Source organism: Phocoena phocoena, chromosome 3, assembly GCF_963924675.1.
Source record: "Phocoena phocoena chromosome 3, mPhoPho1.1, whole genome shotgun sequence".
Classification (NCBI taxonomy): domain Eukaryota; kingdom Metazoa; phylum Chordata; class Mammalia; order Artiodactyla; family Phocoenidae; genus Phocoena; species Phocoena phocoena.
The window spans coordinates 84,932,733-84,949,096 of NC_089221.1; positions in this window are offsets into that span (position 1 = coordinate 84,932,733).

Below are 16,364 nucleotides of genomic sequence, written 5' to 3' on the forward strand. Positions count from 1 at the left end.
GAATACAGGGCTTCCTGAGCAAGGCCTGGAAACAGGACATTGGAGAACTCCTCCTCCTAAGCCTCTGGAAATTCAATCAATTTAGGCGGGCTCTCTCCTCCTCCAGGGTCTCTCCTCCTGCACTGCTACGACTCACACTGGCCAGCAGCTCCATTTCTCCTGATGCCATCAGCTTGCCATGATGAACACTATAGTAACAAACCACGGTCTACGAAGCATTTTTGTAGCTTTCAGCTGGTACCATCACTGTGGGCCCACCCAAGGGTGCATCTTCAATCCCCACCCTCTCCACCGGCAAGCAAGACCAACCTGCCCACCCAGAGTCTCCGCTGGTGACGCCTCTCCTCCTTCGGGATTATCAACAATACCGACTCCGGCAGGGACTCCAGCAACTTTCCCGGCTTATCAGATTACCAGAAGCAACGTTTTAAGTAAAGGGGTAACCTCGAGAGAGTTAGAGGGAGGAGGAGGGACAGAGTGAGGTCACAGAAGAGGTAAGCATGGAACCTAGAGGAAAAGTCCAAAGGGGTGCACTGCCACCTGGAAAATAAAGTGGGCATCAATTTTGTCTGCCTACAGCTCCCGCCTGTCAGATACACGAGGCGCCATACCAGTAACCGCTCAGGGTGGCACCTGACCTCCATCACTCCCTAGACCACCCTCACACCCAGACCTGGGTTCCACCCACCTGGGCCTGGCTGGACCCTGTCCCAGGCAGAGCCAGAATTACATACCGCCCTGGGCCAGAACTGTCAGCCCCGCGAAGCTAAGTTCAGTTTCCACAACACCAGGCCTCATCCCCAGGCGGGTTCACAACCATCTGTCTGGAAAAAAAGGGGGCTGCTGGTATTGACAAGTTCAGGTTCTGCCCTCCCTGCCCATCTGCGTCCCTGTACCCCACTGCCTTCCTTCCTGCTCATTTTCAGGGCGTCGACTGCCCAAGTTTGCCTCCAGCAGGGGCCGCGAGACCATCAGCCTCCTCCTTCTGTCTCTCTGCCTTCCTCCTTCCATACAAACCAGGGCACTGGGGGCCGCTCAGCCTACACAGGAGCGGCACCCTCCTAGAAGTCAGGCTCCCCTTCTCCAGCAGGCAGCTGCGACAGCCAGGCCTGAGGTGTTGTCCGATCCCCGGGTTATTGCGGGTTACTGTGGGCACTTCCAACGCACCTCTTCCCAGCACAGTTCCCCCAACATCTAGTCTCCCCTTCAACCTTCCTTCTCCTGGCACCCTCCACCCCCCCGAGTCCCATCTAACTCTGCCATCTCCCCCACCTGTCCCCTAAGACCCTAAACTGGCCACCTCCTCCCCCAATACTAAGCCCAGGCCCCCTGCCCTCCCTGTCACTAACTCCTCAACTCATACTTTTTAAGAGTTACCTTATTTTATCATCAAAACCTGTGATTCTCAAACTTTGTGTCTCAAAATCACTTTTTACTCTTAAAATTATTAAAGATTTGAGTATTGCTTATTTAGGCTTAATATGTTGACATTTTTCATATTCTAAAATAAAATTGAGACAACCTGAAATATTTATTTAGTAATTAGTTTAACAATAATAAAGCCATTGTAAAGTAACATAACTAACTTTTAATGCAAATAAAAATATTTTCCAGCACAAAAGCAATGTAGTGAAAAAAGTGGCATTCTTTTATATTTTTCAAATCTTTTTAATAACTGATTTAATAAAAGACAGCTAGACTCTCATATCTTCTTTTGCATTCAATCTGTTGTGATATGATGTTTAGGAATCATATGAAGAAATTCCAGCCTCACTGAGATATCTAGTTGGAAAAGGGAGGACTATTTTAATAACCTAAAGGTTATTTCAGTTTTGGATTCAAAATCATGTCAATAAATTTTTCATAGTCTGCTACATTTGAACGCTGGAGTATTTTGAACATCAAATGGTTATTTTTACCTATGTAGAATTTTGGAACATTATGCATTAGGCATTTGGAAAATGTTGGTTCACTGAGATACATAGGTCTTGGCAATATTTACATATTTCATTATATAATATGACTTGGCAATATTTACACATTTCATTATATAACATGAAAGATAAAAATGTATTGAAATTAATATTTTTACTGGTTCATCAATAACATTCTGATAGGAAATTGACTTTTTTTCTTTTACCTGCAGGTGAACTGTGGAGAAGAATACAATGGTAATAATACATTTTAGTGCTACCTCCTTGGCTTTTGCAAGTCAACTCAGTCAAAAAGGCAAATAATGTCTTAACACAATTATGAAAGTAGTTTTGATCTCACAAATCTCCTCAAAGTGGCTCTGGAAACCCCACCTGTCCGCAGAGCACACTTCAATAAGCACTGTTCAAAACAGCCTGTATTACAAATGAGAAAACTGAGGCAAAGAGTTTAGGTGGCTTCCTCTAGTATACCTAGCTAGTAAATGAAGGAGGTGGGATTCTAACTGGGGTAATCTGCTACCAAATCCATGCCCTGAAACTCCATTTTGATAAATCAAATAACATTTTTTTCAGTTCTCACTTTATTTTATCGGTGTGATTTGTCATCACTGTTGTTTCCTCTCTCAACTGCTTTCTTACCTCTGCTTCCATAACATCATCCTCTCCTAGTTTTCCTATACCACTTAGGCAGCTCTTTTTCAGCCTTTGCAGTTTCATTCTCCTGTAACCATCCATCCTCAAGCTGAAGTACCTTAAGGTTTCGTCTTTCCTCTCCTATCTTCCTCAGTTTAAACTCCCTCTAGGCAATATCCATGTGCATGCCTTCATCACCATTGATATGCAAATGACTCAGAGATTTATATCTCCAACTCTGATTTCTCTTCTGTGAAACACTTTTATTTTTAACTCATTTTACATGATTTCTTCCTTCAAACATATTCTGAACTCTATAGGACCATAAGTAGAACTAGGTACCCTCTTCCCACCCATGACTTCAGCCTAAAGAGGCTTCTTTTCTATATCCTATTTAATGAATGTTATTACCATCTATCCATATCTTATGAGGTGACTGCAGTAGTCCCCCTCTTACCCATTCTGCACAGTGGGGGCAAAGTATCATGCAAATTCAGATCTGTTTCCTTGCTGCTAAAAATTTCAGGGCCTCTTCATTGCCTTTATGGTAAAGCCTAATACTTTAGGATCCCCTATGAATAGGATGACTATAAGTCTCCAGTCACTCGGTAACTGGTAACCCAACTATTCCTAATGTTATTAGTAGAAACCCATTTCACTTTGAAAAGTGCCTTGGTTTGCATGACGAATCTACATGGCCACCCTGTCTGTGGATGTCCTGCATGATTGGATCTCTGGTCTCATCATGTACAAAGCTCTTTCTTACTCTGGACTTCAACATAAATGGCTTTCTTCAAGTCCATGAGCTACAAGCATTTTAATCCACTTACCTCCTATTATTTCTTCAGATTTCATCTCAGTCTTCACATTTTAGGGTAGGCTTTCAGATTCTACCTGATTCAGTCCCATAGCACCATAAACATTCTCTTTTGTAGCTCTTGTTTCACTTGTAGTGAATAGTTTTGTGATAAATTTCCATATCCCATTTTAGACTGTAAGCTCTGTGGCGGCAACCAGCGTGGCCTTTTAGCTCACTGTTGTGTCCTCAGTATTTTTCAGTATTTGGACAAAGTGAGCACCCAATATAATTTTTTGAAGAAACAAACAATACCTGAGATACTAATTCACATTTTTAACTAACATCTGTGAAAAAAATTAATTAACTATTTTTGAACACTCTTTAAAATGCAAATATGAATAGCTTTAAACATTGTTAAGATCACCTTTTTCTGAGTTAGTTTATCAGAGAACTTTTCCTTTTTTATAGGAAGAGCTGAGGAAATGAAACTTGAATGGGAGCAAGGAAAAGATCACTCAAGAATAAGGGAGTGGCAGGAGTTAAGAGTGTACATACGAATGTGCGTGTGTTTGTGTGTGTGTGTAGTTTGTCGGTGGGAGGAGAGCTGTTGGGAGCTGTTAGGAGGAGATTATTTTTCTCTCTTTAACTGCTGCTTTGCAACCCTGTGGGGCAAAGCCTCAAGTGACATGTAGATACCCGTGCAATTTTACAGTTTAACCACTGGAGTAAAATATTTTGATATAGGCAAGCCAATGGACCTTTCTGTGTTTTTTTAAATTTTCCATAGTGAGATGGTTCATTCTTGGCTCACTGGTCCCTCCAGCACCATGGCATTTGTTGCAGTTCACTGAAGGAGAGGCAGGGGAAAATGGTGCAGTTGCATGCCTAGAGGGTAATCAGAGAGGTCACTGTAACTTTGTTTAATGAGCACATGGAGGACACAGCCTCTGCCCCCAAGTTATCAGAATTTTCCAGAAGCTGAAAATTGATATAATATCCTGAGTCACAGGTAATCTGATAATGACCTCTGTTATAAATGCTTTGAAGAAAGCTTCTTTAAAGGGATCACTCTGGGATCATGCTCAATTTGATAAATATTCTCATGTATTTTAGCCCATTGTTTGCTAGTGGATCGAAAAATGTAAACTCTGATTCTAATGGCAGGGACTTTATTTTTAGCTAAAATTATGAAAACACCAAATGACCTTTGATCTACTAGAGAGTAGGAGACACTTCACATTGCTTTGCTGACCTGCAAAGTGGCACATGACTCTTACAATTACATGAGTCAGAGCTCCTCCTAAGCCTCTCTGCTTCCACCTTGAAGGCAAATGATGTAATAACTACATGTCAAAACATCTGAGAATATATTGAAGGTCTACACTACTTAGTTCATTTAGCCCCAAGGTGTGGTATGTAATCTAGCCCCTTGAAAGGTACCAAACATATTTGAAATACTTTTTTGTGTTGTGCATTTTCTGTGACCTAATGGCAGTTTTTGTTTAGCAGTTTGTAGAAATCTTCCCAATGACTAGTATTCAGTCATCAAGACAATTATTAAGAGTGTAAGACTTTTTTATAAAAGAAATAACAAAACCTGTTCTTATGAGTCATCAAAATTTTCTTTCCTCATAATTTTCTATAACTTTCCATTTTGTGATTATTCCCCTGTAACTTTACAGTTTTAATGCAGTCATTGGTACCAATATATAAGAAAGAAAACTTGTACCTCTGTAGTCTCCCTGTTATTAAATGTGTAGCAATGATGATTTTTTTCTTTAAATCTAGATAACTAGTCAAAGACATCAATTTTAATTAATGCAGATCTCACCATAAGTTCATTATGAACTTACTGTGTGATGTTAAATTTTACCTTACTTTATATTTTTGTTTTATAAACAAAGTTTTCAAGAATAAATCTATCTTCTAGAATTAAGGACTAGAAATAAATGAGATAATATATACATAAAAACTCAAAAACTTGATAGTTTTGAAACTTTTTGCTCAAATTTTATAATTATTATATTTTTCACTTAGAATATAAATTAAATGCCACCTGTGAACATTTTTGAAGTAGATGATTCATTTTGACGTTTGAATTGTATTATTATACATTGGTCCATAAATTTTAGAATAACTGTTCTATTAATATTTCTCTGACTGATAAATGTTTATTAAATACTAGTAATGTTGAGAGTCATAATTAAAAACTATACATCTTTACCAGCCAAGTTAATAAAATACATATTTTGACCTTATTATAGAATGTGACACACTGAATTATCACAAGTGTCTCCTCTTATCAAGTGTAAAAACAACTATTGGAATAACATTGTGATTTATTTAAATTTATGTCTACCAAACAAGCATAATTTCTGGTCCATGGCCAGAACTCAGTAATGGCTTGTTGCATGGGTAAAATATCTATAAAATGTACATAATCATAAGGGGGTAAACTTACAAAAGAGGGAATTGACCACTCAAGACCTCAGACAGGTAACCCCAAAACAAATACATCAGCAAAGAGGGTTGCTGACATGCTGTGGAATTAGAATTGATATATCGCTTCTTGCTTTCTGGTATGTGTGTATGTGGGTTTGTGGGAGAAGAGGGTACTGTCAGCCCGACAGGGCAGGGACAGTGGAGGGTGAACATACCATAAAGGTTTAAGAAATTCAAGATGGACTTAATGGAGAAACATCATCCTAAAGGTTCGTTAATTCATTCAAGAAATATCTATTGAGTGCTTCCTATATGCACTATTTTAAATTGCAAAAATGTAGCAGTGGACAAAACAGAGCCCTACTCAGAGTCCACATTTTAGTTTATAAAAAAATATTTTGAGGATAAAGCGGGTTCATTTGTTAGACAATAGAAAGATGATCTTCCCATTGTAAGTACAATATTTTAAATCATCTCTGAAAAAGAGATCTCCAGAGAAGAGATTCAAGGATTTCCACCCAATTCTTTCAATACTTAGTAGATCTCCCTGGAAAGAAATTATTCCCATTGGTTTACTTAACCCTCACACGCTGCATTTTAAGCTAGTTTCCTCAGAGTCTGTGTCCATAATGGGAATGAAGGTAAAGAAAGGATAAACACTAGGATGAAATAAAGGTCAGGAGAGGAATTTTTTAACAGGAGAGAAGAAAAGGAGAAAAAGGAATAAGAAACTATATTTAGATTTATTTCCAGAGCAAGGGGAAATGAGAAAAGATGTTTGTGAAAAAATCATCCCTACTTGTCTAAGATCCCATGTGATTATATTTAGACCTAGATATTTTTGATAATTTTCACGGTCTCTCATATCTCTTTATTTTACTCAATGTGGTAAACAGACATTATTTAATACATTTTTATTATTTACTTCTCTTTAAACTTCAATATATTATCATTTTCTTTACCGTTTAAGGTTAGATTTCCTTGACTATCTTTTGTAATTTTTACTATTTTTTTTCTGATATGTAATTCCCCAAATATACCATAGTTATCTGTTTTGCAGGAAATTGTATTTCTTTCTATCTATTATTTTGTGCTTGTTAGAAATAATCTTTCTTTTTTTTAAAACATCTTTACTGGAGTATAATTGCTTTACAATGTTGTGTTAGTTTCTGCTGTATAACAAAGTGAATCAGCTATATGTATACATATATCCCCATATCCCCTCCCTCTTGCGTCTCCCTCCCACCTTCCCTATCCCACCCCTCTAGGTGATCACAAAGCACCGAGCTGATCACCCCCGTGCGGTGCAGCTGCTTCCCACTAGCTATCTGTTTTACATTTGGTAGTGTATATATGTCGATGCTACTCTCTCACTTCGTCCCAGCTTACCCTTCCCCCTCCCCATGTCCTCAAGTCCATTCTCTATGTCTGTGTCTTTATTCTTGTCCTGCCCTTAGGTTCATCAGGACCATTTTTTTAAAAAATTCTATATATATATGTGTAGCATACGGTATTTGTTTTTCTCTTTCTGACTTACTTCACTCTGTATGACAGACTCTAGGTCCATCCACCTCACTACAAATAACTCAAAGAAATACTTTCTTTTTTAGACATTAGAAGTTGCACATTTGTATATTAGAGGAGTCCTGGGATTTCACTGGAGGGATCCTTGAAGTTATCTCTTTATGAAACTCTATCTGGACATATAGTTGAAGAAAAGACACTTGCCCATACCAAAACTTGGGCACTAATGGAGAATGTAAGAGGGGTTCATCTTCCTCAGGTGGTGCCACCAGTATACAATATATCTCTCAGTAATGTAGCTATGGTGATCACTCTAGTTTCCATATCATTCAACATCATTCAAAAAATATCATTTTCCTGTGCTACTTATAATTTTATTTATTTGATTTTCTAATTTTTCTCTTGTTTTAAATGCATTTTAATAAGCTACAACATTCTAAGACAGAGTATCATTCTAAGGCAATGTAAACATACGTAAAATAATCACTATGACCTTTTTTATTTCTCCATGTACTCTGGGTTCAATTAAAATTTCTTGTTACTGCCTACAAACCCAGTCTTCTGTCTGCATAGTCTGGTTTTATGAGGACAAAAACATTTTTTGTAGGTAAAATTATCAATTCATTGAAAATGGTGTAACTTAATAGTCTCCAGACTGTGCAAATTTAGAGACTTAGGTAGTCTTAAACTCAAGTGAAGTTTACTAAACCTAAGGATTTAGTAGTTAATACAAGTTACACATTTGCACAGTCATTCCTAATGTTTATAAAGGTGTATACTTTGTATAACATTTGCATTTCTATACTTGTCAATCAGCTTTAACTGTTCTTAGTTTGATGAGGCTAGACAGGTGGTTGGGGTATATATTGAGGCATGAGGCTATAGGGAAAGCAGTTAAATGTATTCTGTCACATAAATGTGTAGAAAGATAAAGAAGAATGCAGAGAGAGGGAGGCAAGTGTGGGTTCCTTCGTGACCATAAATTTATTGGACATCATTCTTTCACTTTAAAACTCAGGACCATTAGTCTGATTCTTCATTTTCTCCATAGGCTTGCACATTTTAACTAGAGTATTTTCACTAACTGTGGTCCTACTTCACCCTTTTAAAAAGTTACCTTCTTATGTGATTGCTCTCTTCCTTTTCTAATGATAGCACACAAGAAAATAGTTTGAACTGTAACCTCTAAAGCCACTTAATCAAATCCTACCTATAAAATGGAGTGTGTATCCTCACCACAGTACATTCACATTGGCATTGGAAAAGTAAAATCTTAATATTTAGACTTATGGAGTTGAAAGGCTACCACCACAAAATGTGCACGATGACATTTACACAGCCTCAGTGACATGACACTTTAGAATGAGAGCTCCAAGTCTCCTGACTGTGGCCCACCTGCAAGTCATTATAGACCATAATATGTTTCTCAAGTCCTGACCATATTATTTATAGAGCTTGACCAGCCTGTCAGAGAATAATAACAGCATTTCACCCTTCTGCTGTGCTCTACATCTCAATGTTCCTTACTAACATGAATAAATTCTTATATCACTTCTGTGTGGTATTGGATAAATATTATGACATCAAGTTTTACAGATGGGGAAGTAGAAAATGAAGCACAGATGTTAAATAATTTTCTCCAATCCCAAGTCAATATGTAGCACTTTTCTACAGACCATATAAATAATACCAAGGATCAAAACTGATGTGTAGGGAAGTAGAAATGGATGGAGGGAATCGGGGCTCATTTAAGCCAATTGAATATGGAAAAGTCACTGTGGGAGTAGTTAAGCTAAGAAGGTGATTGAAAAAAAAAGAGATTAAGTCACTATGATTTATTTATAGCTTCTCTCCTAGTAACTTCCCAAAAGGACTTGAAATTGGAGAATTAGGATGTCTCTTCTCCCCTAAGGTATTTTTGCAAGAAAAAGAATGAGAGCAGACACTAGGAAGAGAATTGCATTAGATTCCTAATGAGGGATTATTGTTCAGTTGGCCTGGTTATACTCTGGTAATGAAACTGTAGATGGACTAAGGAAAGAGTTGGCTGAGAATTCATATTTATGATATCTTTAGCATTAGAACTCTCATCTTTATTTTTTTTCTCCTCTTCATCTTTATCTACATCTGCTTATGGTTGCTGTCTCCCTGCACAAAATATATATTATATATATAATATATATTATGTATATAATGTACTTATACATATATACAATATATATTGAATATATATGGGATGTATTCTCTCTCTCTCTCTCTCTCTCTCTCTCTCTATATATATATATATATATATATATAGAGAGAGAGAGAGAGAGAGAGAGAGAGAGAGAGAGAGCATTATTACTATCTTAATTTTTTGATTTTCTCAGGATCTCATTAAATCGAGGTTTACTCCACATGCAGATTCCACATGATTAAATAATCATTCGGATAATTGTGTCTTTAATATCTGTCTCCCACAATAGACTCCATGAGAACAGCAACCATCTCTCGAGTTTCCACGTCTACTTCTATCTCTGGTGCATACCACAGGGTCTGGCATATACTAGGTGCCTAGTAAAAATTTCATGAAAGAGTGATGGGATGAATGAAGAAGGAAGCAATGAAATGCTGGATTTGAGTGGATCTTAATCAGAGCCTAGGGAAACCCTCAAGACTGGAGCAATGACTGGTTCAGAGATAAAACTATGTTCTCCTGCAATTTCAAAAGCTTACTAAGTCTCTCAGAAGGATAGAGTGTAATGTGCCAGTGGACTGTATAAGACACTTGTGGAAAGTAACTTTAGAATAAGAGAGTAAAAAGGCTTAGCTTTTTTACCTGTGGAGAACCTAGGCTTCAAGTGAGTAGTATAAACGATTTGAGGGAACCACTTGAGAGCACACTCTAAAATTAAGTTAAAGGAGTTTGTCGTCATCCTGAGAACAAATTAAATAGGAGATTTCAGTTACTTATTTTTCTAGTAAACAAAAGATTAAGTGGGAATAGTCACTGCACACCAAAGAATAAAAGATGCACTGAATTATGAAGACCACATTTGGTTCTATTAAAATGCTACAAATAGTTTCTTGATTACTCTAAAATATCAAGGATATTTTCTTGGTTACTTTGTTTTAGGTAGTGGAGATTCACTGGCAGTCAGGATCCCTAACCTCATGGTGGCTACATTCAATCACATAGAACCAGACATTACAAACATAAATATATAATATCAATTACAGTCATTTTATACCATAATAAGCATTACAAAGAAAATAACATAGTCTATTAGGGATTAGGGAGTAACTAAGGTAAAGGTGGAGGTGGATGGCTTTTTTAAATTTGGTTGCCTGAGACCAAATTTGGACATCGAATTTGAATTGAATCTAAAGGGATAAAAAAAGGAATTACACATGTTAAGAATTGGAGGAAGAACACCCTAGGGTGGATGGTGGGGTGGTGGGTGAGGGTCAGCCCCAATGCAAAGGCCCTGAAGTGGGAAAGAGGCTGGTGTAGTACATTTGAGGAAGAGAAAGGGGGTCAATGTCATTTTGAGTATAGCTGTAGAGAATGAACTGCTGTAAAAGGAGTCTGGATACACAGGCAGGAACCTTACTTAGTCCTTGCTGCTCAAAGCATGGCCCATGGAAGAACGGTGAATTTACACGGTCTAATTTACTTTCATAAAGTTTAGCTGTGGGTCTTATGGGAAGAATGGAATGTATGAAGACCATAGCGGAGGGTATGAGGTTTTTGTAAGAAGTCTGGGTGACATTACGGTGACCAGGAGTGGGAAGATGCCATTAAAGGTGGAGATGTAAAGAAATGAATATCAGTAGAACTGTGGAAGTACTTGGTGGGCTGATTGGCCAAGAAAAATGTTTAAAGTTACAGATGTCCCATAGACACTTGCCCTAAGCAATGGATAGATGGTAGTATCATCTACTAAGATGGGAAAAGACTAGAAGAGAAATGGATTAGGGAGTTATAACCACAAGTTTGAAATTGAGCATCCAAAACATATCAAGTTGGTCTTTTATTAAGTCAGGATTTCCTAATAGATAACTGTACTAGAGATATATCTTATTTAAAGGCACTGGACTATGTGAGACTATCTAGGGGTAAAGAGAGAGGAATATGCAGGACTTAGGCACTGAAATACACTAGCATTTAAAGATTCTATAAATCTTTGTTACTCAAACTATGCTCCATGGACCTACAGCATCAGTATCATTTGGAATCTTATTAGAATTGCAGAATTGCCAGACTTATTGATTTATAATCTGAATTTCTATAAGAAGTTCTACTGTACAAGGTTGTATTATAATAAACAAAGAAGACAGAGATGGTGTAATGATTGAAACAGAGGACTTAACTTGTAACATGTGGTATCAGAAATATCAAAAGAGGGAAGTGTTTTAGGCATGAAGGAGTAGTCAAACCTACGGAATGCCCTGATAGGTCAGATAGAGTAAGGACATAGCATTGTTCTTTGAATTTCATCTCAACTTACTTTCTTGCAAAATCTGTTCTACATTTATCCACATTATTATTAATAATCCTCATCAGCATAAAACATACTCTGTTGACTTCCATTAAGTCCTTTTTTAATCTTACACCCACATCTCATTCTAACTCATTATTTTCCTTTTTTTTTTCCAGAAAAACTTATCAGAAGAACTGATGAAATTATTAGCTTTGTGTCTTTATTTCTTATTTCCTTTTCAATCAATTCCAATCTGGTTTCTGTCCTTATTGAACCAATTATGGAGGGTAGAGTTATTTTACAGCTGGACTGGGAAAGTTCAATGCTTTTCTCTAGGAATTCCTAGATATTTTAGTTAAATATGAAAAATATTTTATTTTAAAATTCTTTACTTAAATAGGTACCACTAAATAGGCCAATTTTATGTTCATTATGGGTATAACTTACATTTCCACAGACCAATCATATCTGGGATTAAATGGAGCATCTATATACAGAAGTAGCATAAAAATGAATTGAAATAATCACCTCCATGGTAAAATGGATAAAATTAGTACTGTACCAAGGGATCTGTCAAGATAAATAGAAAGAGGAAGTTGAAGATGTTGACAGCTATATCTGTCTGGGTCATGTGTTAATGGGGAATTTAGCAGAAGAAGAAAGCTAGAGTGTGTAAAGAAGTCTTCATCACTAGATGAAAAGCTGCCCTCCAAAAAAAGAAAGAAAAAATTCAAAAAGCTACTCTACCAGAATTCTACCATTCTGTCTCCAGCTGTACAAGTGCCACATGTCTGAAAGATGCCACTAAATGCTCACTGAGAACTCTAGCGAAAGGATGTAATCTTTAAGTAACTCAAGGTGCAATGGAACAGAAAATGCACTCAGCTTTACTGACCTATTAAACATGGGCTGAGTTACAATCATAATGTGGCATTTATAGTTACAGTATAGGCGATGAATAATTCAATTAAATTTAATTATTTCCCTCAAGTTATAGAGCTAGGCACTGTTCTGGGTACCAAGATTTGTAAATCTGTGGTATCGAGTTTAATGGCAAAGAAAAGATGTGTCTATCAAAACATTACTAGAGACAGCAGCAAATGCAAATTCCCAAAGGGAAGTACAGATAAAGTATTGTGTGTGTTGGGTAGTGAGGTGGTTAGGGAAAGGAATAATCATATTGAGTTGTGGGGATGAGAAAAAATTTCATGAATAAGAAATCTGCATCTATCGTGCACCTCCAACACCAGTCACAGGACCTGCTACATAGGCATACACAAAATAGAGGTTGAGTGCTTAACTGAATGTGGTAGAAGTCTAGGAAAATTTAAGAAAGGGTCCAAATGTATAAATGGAGAGGAGGAACATGAATCAGGGCACCAAAGTAGGGAATCATAGGTGTTACTCTGGAGAATAGCAAATGATCCATTTTAACAGGAACCTATAGTGTGAAGGCACAGGGATGTCGAGCGTATGGTTCTGAACTTTGTGATGTCCTGACAAGCTCTTCCAGAGGAGCCATGTGCCCTGATGTGTACAGTGTGCTCATCCACAGAATGGGACCCTTTTCTTTTCACAAAGGCAGTCATCAGCTCTAGCCCAAACTTGTACCTTCAGGCTTCTGTCTTCCCAGAGATGGTGTCTTTTTCTAATTTGCATAAATGTGCCCTATAGGCTAGGGTAGTATCTGGAAAGATAAGTTAAGGCCACACACAGCAGAGGGTCCTGAATGTTTCTAGAAGGGATCTGTTCTTAATTCAGGAAGCAGTGTGCAATTAATCAAAGAGCATTTTTCAGCAGAGACGGGGCCATGTTTGGAGCTGTAAAATCAGACCTTAGAGCGATTGGAATACAAAAAGATGGGAGTGGTAAAACCAGTTAGAGGAGCAGATCACAGAGCTTTACTTAATATAAGAAGACAGTATATTTCATGAATTAGATAACGTAGATTGTGGTAACCATGTAATGAATCAGTTTGGTGAAATATGGAAGTACATCTGCATTAGTAGACATATGAAATCAATGTCTATGACTAATAGAAAAAACGACTTCTACATGTGTACGTGTGACATGAGCAAGACAAAAATTGTGTAAACAAATATATTTATAGGACATTTTCTATGCCAGGCACTGACCAGCCTGGATATTAGGGGAACAAAGGTGAATGAAGCATAGTTCTTGCTATGGCAAATGACAGCAATTAGTACACTAATACATATCTTCTCTTTAGGATTCTGGAATCTAATTATTTTAAGCTAAATGTTTCCATATTGATGGCAAGGTAAGAATGTCTTTTATCATACTCAGTTGTTCCTAATTATCACTGTAATTTTACCCTTCCATTTTTACATGAGAAAATCAACTCAATTCAAAATTGTATGATGGGAGTTTTCATCAGACTTGATCTAAGTAAATAAATATTAACCTTTAAATCTTAATGTATAAACATAAGAAAAATATGAATATGTTATTCCTGATTCATAGGCTGGAATGCCTTTAGTCTTTAGCCTACCACATTATTAATGGAAACACAAAATTAAAGGAGATATATATATTAAGACACGTAAGTCTCTACATTTTATGTTGTTAGTCAGGATGAGAATAGATGGTCATAATTCAAATTTGTGGGGAGGGAGGGATTGTTAGCTTCCATTTGCTCCTCCTGGTTTGCTCTCTACTCCTTCTCACTCTGCTTTCAAAGCCAGTGTCCCATCCATGTGGATGACAACAGTGGGCTTTCTGGATTCCTGTAGGGTTCAGCCTATGGGAAGGGTAGTTCTTCTCCTGACTTCCTCTTTGCAGGACTACCTTGGGTTGCCTATATCCCTCACAAGTTCACTGTTCAGAAGTTCTCAAGTGACCTTATCTGCTGGCCTTCACCTTATGTATTCTGGTAACCATTTCCCTGTCTTGTTCCTTTGGGCCCACTAGGGCTTACAACAACTCTGCTTTTACTAGCCTGTGGTTATGCTACAGTCACTTGGGGTGTTCTAAAACTTTGTAAATAATCTCTTTATTAAACTGTCTTCAAATTATCCTGATGTGAGAATGACATTTGTTTCCTTTTGGGGACAGTAATTTAGAGAATGACAATAGGGCTGGAGGTTGTAACAATATGTGCAGTATTAAGTGGAGGGTACATCCAGATATTGCCTGGAGGGCAATATTCAGATATTAAAATTAAGAACACTCGGCTAGGCAGAGGAACAATTCCTTAGCGAACAGAAGTTAGAGATTAGAGAAAATAAGCAGATCTAAAAGTTCTAGGAAACTATCAGAAAATAAGAATTAAAATATCAGGACAAAACATGAAGTAAATCAGACATGGCATCAATGAAAAGGAGGAACATGATAGTAAAGGCAATAACTTTATTCCTCATTTTCCTGAATAACTGCAGGGACGGGGACAACATTTATGTATTCATAACTATTTGAGCTGCTGACTGGAAGCACATAGCTAAGCTAAGCTAATGGGCGTATTGAGGATACAGCAACAATTTTATTGGCAGATCAAAACAATGATTTCCTCTGTCCCTTAAGTGTAATGAGTTTTAGAGGTATATATGCTGATCTTCCCCCAAATATCTTCCAGTTCTTCTACCAAATCTGAATCCCCGCTTTTTGTAATGATCTGAGGACAAGATAGGTAAGTCATAGCAAATGAGATTCAGGAGAATTATTCAGGTGACATGGTAGGAAGAATGATAATCCCCAAAGATGTCCACACCGTAATCCCCAGAACCTGTGAATATGCTACCTTACATGGCAAAGGGACTTTGTAGCTGTGATTTAAGCTTAGAATCTTGAGATCAGGAGATTACCTGGATTATCTGGTGGGCTCAATGTATTCACATGGTCTCTAAGAGTAGAGAATCTTTCCTGGCTATGGTCTGAGGAAGGGATGAGACACAAAAAAGAAAGGGTCAGAGAGATGCGAGGTTTCTGGCTTTGATGATGGAGAAGGAAGACCACCAGCCAGGGAATGTGGGGTGCATCTAGAAGTTGGAAAAGGCGAGGAAACAGATTCTTCCCTAGAGTCAGCAGAAGAAAATAACAGTCCTGCCGAAACCTCGACTTTAGCCGGATAAAGACCCAGATTGGACTTATGGAAACATAGGTGATAAATTTGTGTTGTTTTAAGTTTAAAAGTTTGTGAAAATTTGTTAAAATAGCAATAGAAAACTTATACCAAGATGTATTTACAGATCATGAAACTTGAAAATTTTGGATAAAGAAAAAAAATACAACAGAAAATCCCCACTGCCTTGGAATGAAGTTGATAAGGGCAAATGTCTAACAAGAAAGACCCTATCCTGATGAAAAAAAAAAGCTGTAAAAAAGGTCAATAGGTTAATGGTCAGTCTGCCAGTTAACTAACTACATGAAAGGTCAATAATTTATGTGTATAAAGTTTGGTATTATTCAGAAACTCAAGAATATCCACTTTTTGGGCTTCTTTGGGATATGACAGCGATGGAGATAGAGAGATGAAGGAACTTACAGTTTACAGCTGAGCAAGGCTCACTGCTGCCACCTGAAGTTGCCCCAAATGTCCTTTCTTCTGCTCAA